Raw genomic sequence first — 4,464 nt, 5'->3', positions numbered from 1 at the left:
TTTTTTTTTTTTTTTACCATTATTATTCAAAGTTTTTGAGCTGCCCATGAATATGTCCTTCGGTATACAAATATGTTTTGGATATAGCCTGAACCTCTGATATATAAGTTGTTAATCATACCTAGTTGTTTCATCATTCCGGTTTCAGGGCTCTAGCTGGCATGTACTCTTTCAAAATTCTTGTAAGTATGAGGTAGTGAAATAATTCAAAATCCAATTGAATATATTCCATAATTATATTATTCTTTTACTGATGTTATTAGGCCTTTGCCAGGTGCGGTATTTTTTAGTCATTTTATGTTACAAAGAATCTACTGTAATAAAGTAACCTTTTTAAGTGCCGAAACAATTCTTATATTAATAAAAAACAATAATGGTTATAAAAATGTGTTAAAGTGCACTAATATACACCACTGAGGAGATTATATTTTATTATTATTTTTTACGTGGAGAAACTTCTAGGAAGTATCTGTATGATTAAAGAAATTCTTTTACGCTCGATGAACCTTACATTGAGAAAGGCTTTATAGCATCACACTAAAATGAAAACGGAGCTGTGACCATAAACATAAATCGATCTAGAGAATTGTTGGAAATTTAGAGGAATGCCTTTCCGATATCTTTTTTTTTCACTTTTATTTAGTATAGCATAGTCTCATACAAAAGACATCCCTATCGATATACAATTTCATAATTAAACAAAATTTTAAGATAAAAGTAAAATTAATAACAAAAACTGTAAAAATAACATTTATGAATTTAACATTATAAATAATAGACTTAGATGAAAAAAAAGTGAATTTAAAAAGAAGATAAAGAGAATAAAAATGAAGATAAAATAAAATTTTAGAGTGACAATAACAGAACTGATAAATATAGAGCTTATAACAGGATGTCCAGTAGCAACCTGGGCTTCAGTCTTCGGGTTGTGGTTGGGTTTCCCAAGTTGTAGGTTGGGAATCCTTTAACTTTAGATAAGGGAGTGGGACTTCATGAACCTTTTTTTATGTAATCCTCTTTTGTCTCTATCTGTAATTACCGATGCAATTGGTTGTTTCTTACAAACCAATAATTATCCGCTGCAGCTCTTACGGCCTTATTTTGAAAAGATCCGATATTGTTTATCGCTTGTATTTTCCATGTACTTACCATTTGTATACTGCTATTCTTAAGAAAAACGCAGCAACTTTAAAAGTAATGATTTGAAAAAAGTCATTTTTGGGGTTTTTTCATCAACATAGTTAAGGAACTTTGTTATTTCCTCGAAACTAATTGTTCCGAAATTGTTAGTCACAACAGCTTTAATTAATAGTAACTGAAAATAAATTTAGTATACTTTTTTTATAAATTCAGCTATCGATTCCAATTGCAGTTGGCGATAAAATTGACTATTTCTTATTAACTGAGGGTTTTATCTGATTTTCAATCAATCTAAAGTTCTGTTAATAATAATATCACATTAAAATATATTGATTAGTAATTCGTATCTTTAGTATTAATTTCATAATTTTAGCTGCTAAATATGTAGTTTACAGATTTATTTCTTTTTTATGTTTGTTTTTTTTATTGTATTTTGTATGTTTGTTTATGTTTTTATGTTTAAATCAATTGTTAGATTGAGTAATAATTCTTACAGACAATATTTATATTTTATATCGATTTCTGTTCTATTCAGATACCTGTTAACTCTATTTTTCCAATATAGTCATAAAAATCGAAGTTTGATTATATTATTATTATTAATAATAAATTATCTATCAGTCTGTTGATATTTTATGTAAACACATTTTATATTTATATGATGTTTGCTAGATGTATCTGTTAATCTTTACTTCAATGGGTGTTTCCTTTGGAATATATTGGGTAAAATTATAAGACATTTTTCCAATGAAGTAATAACATCACTTTATTGGTTGGCTTTAAAGACAAAACACTATCGCAAGACAGACATCCAGATCCTAGCCGAGGTTTTTGATGACAGGGTGAGGTTCTAAATGAGGTTGAAGACCGTTCACCAAACATATCCTCCCCATCCAGCAGACCATCCGGTGACTGGGCGAGCCCAGGAAGAGTAGGCGTAGGGGTATCCGGTCAGGAGGACCTGCTTCTTCTGTCTAACCAATTCTTCTTCAGGGAAGGCCATCACGCAGGCAATAGCCAGGGCGACCAAGAACTAGAAAACAATAAAAATAACGTGAAAATTAATTAAAATAAAACATAATAATGTAGGAAAAGTATTTTTTAATAATATGAATTAATTTGATAAAATAAAAGTGGCTAATAAAGTTTTGTTTATTAGGAATATAATGAAAAGAACTGTCATGCAAAACTATTTTGGGTAAGGTATAAAAAAAAATTACTAATTTTAATAAATATTTACTTTTTACTTTACACTAGGTAACTAATCCAAAACCAATTCCTCAAGAATGTCAAAAAAAGGGAGTCAATTTTAAGAACTTTAGTTATATTAACGCTCAGGAGGTTTATCATTGCAGTATTAAATTTTAATTATATTACACACAATTTATTATTCAGAAAACGTCAGTTTCCAAAACTATTAAAAATTCGCTGACGCCGCTTATAGCCGTGGAAGTTGAGACGTAGTTCTTCGGAACTGCAACCGCGTCGGTTGCAATCCATCCCTGGTGGGTCAACTTTTATTTCTGTAGCGGTCCCACAAAATACAACCTTGACTCCCCACCATGGTTAAATAAGGTGGCACCCTGTAGATACCATCATCGGAAATAACCAGGAAGGGTGTTAAAAAAATGCATTGCTAAATTTTAAGTAATAAAAGCCTATTAATCCCAAGTATTACTACTCTATTAAGAAAAATATACTGTAATTTTATTCTAAGGTATAATTTTTAGTTAGCTGCTGTTCACGAGTTTTTGTTGCGGTATTTTTAACCTAAAAAATATCCTATAATGTTAAAAGTAAAAATGTATAGTAACAGAAATTGTGAAATTTATAGAAAGAAAATAATTTGGATTTTGGACTTTTAGATTTTATGCGTTCTAAATGAAAGTTGATAAAATTAACAGAATTATTTATTAGTAATTAAATAATTAAATGTTAACTCACAAGAAATTTGATGGAAATCATGTTTGTTGTTATCTGCTCTGTTTTGAACTGATAATCGATATATGTAAACCCGTCCTATATATACAAGTATAGAGACGTAGTGAGGTGGGAGAATTTTTTTTTTGGGTGTGTGCATGGAGCTGGTTTGGATTAAACAAAGATACTTGCTACTTCCTCAAAATTGCACCTTGAGCTTTTATATCTTTTGTTTTCCTTTTATCAATATTGTTTTAATAAAAACAGAAAACAAAAATTAATAAAATTTTTGGCTATGTGAACATCATTTCGATGATAACTACCTGTAATAAAATGTTTCATTGATATTAATTTTTCTTTTTATGAACTATAATAAAACAAAAGAAATCGAATTATCTTTTTTTTACGTAAAAAATATTAAATCATATATTCATAAATACATAGAAGCTAAAAATTACTTACTAAATTATATTAGTATTAAATCTTCAAGAAATTTTTCTCAAATCTTCTTTTGATAAATAAATCAATTTTAGTTCAATTTCAAAGATAATTTTCTTATTTTCAACATTTTTTTTATAACTGTGGTATGTTTATAATTATTAAATAATATTTCATTTTTTAATCATTATGAATATACCTACCTACCTTTATTTCCCAATTGCTACTTTACTCGCGTAACAACAAATTATTATATTATAAACATAACAGTACCTCACAGAGGCATTATTAAGTTTCCTAAAGGCCCAGGGTCTCCGTAACGTTTATTTTTATAGCTTTATAGCTTTAAAACCTAGTACACTATAATCTCAGTAATCCATACACTCCAGTAAACAGGACTGATGTAAAAAATAGTTACTTTTTTGAGCAAAATCAGTAGCAATAACATTTTTATTTTTCAAATAAAAGCGGATATGTTTAAAGGACTTCATTAACTTCCTAATTTGTTGACAAGGTATTATAATTACCCTGAAAATTGGAAATCGAAAATTTTTAAATAGTTATATCGGCATTAGATAGTCTAATCTCATGAAAGTATTCATAATATATTTTGTTGGAATTAGAAATATATAATATCTATTACATAAATCATTTGAATATGTAAAACTAATTAAATCGATAGTAGAAATATGTACAATACAAATTTTGTTGCCGAAATAATTTCATTATCACGTTAATTAAAAATGTTGAATTTAAATAAATCCACACATAAGAGTATTTTATATTTTTACTTTTTCAACTTTAAATTAACAGTCTTATAATTTTAACAAATTAAATTATCACTTAGCATTACTGCGAATGTTATGAAACTCATAGCACGCGATGGAAGGAAAGGGATTGTGATTTTTTTTCTGTAAGTAATAATGATTTTTTTTTGACGTGACAACGTCTTATAAATCATTTTGC

At 28.0% G+C, this 4,464-nt stretch overlaps 2 long non-coding RNA genes across 4 annotated transcripts in view; one reads left to right on the top strand and one right to left on the bottom strand.

Moving 5' to 3' along the window:
• The first annotated feature begins 138 nt into the window (after positions 1-138).
• The window catches only part of LOC106690480 (uncharacterized), a 33,272-nt gene continuing 28,946 nt past the window's right edge, over positions 139-4,464 (top strand). The window contains exons 1-2 of one of the 3 annotated variants that reach the window (XR_010843935.1): positions 155-182; positions 2,300-2,343. This is a non-coding gene — a long non-coding RNA (uncharacterized lncRNA). Of the gene's footprint in view, positions 183-2,299; positions 2,344-4,464 lie in introns of all 3 variants that reach the window. The other 2 variants (XR_010843934.1, XR_010843933.1) reach the window with 2 other exon arrangements.
• Positions 1,880-3,380, bottom strand: LOC106690482 (uncharacterized). The gene is made up of 2 exons (XR_001344619.2): positions 3,085-3,380; positions 1,880-2,173 (listed from the first exon to the last, which is right to left on the bottom strand). It is a non-coding gene; the product is annotated as an uncharacterized lncRNA (long non-coding RNA).

The sequence above is a fragment of the Halyomorpha halys genome, unplaced genomic scaffold, assembly GCF_000696795.3.
Source record: "Halyomorpha halys isolate HHAL.00 unplaced genomic scaffold, Hhal_1.1 Scaffold1739.1, whole genome shotgun sequence".
Taxonomy (NCBI): domain Eukaryota; kingdom Metazoa; phylum Arthropoda; class Insecta; order Hemiptera; family Pentatomidae; genus Halyomorpha; species Halyomorpha halys.
The sequence above is the reverse complement of the archived record's forward strand: the minus strand, read 5'-3'. Positions and strand labels throughout refer to the sequence as shown.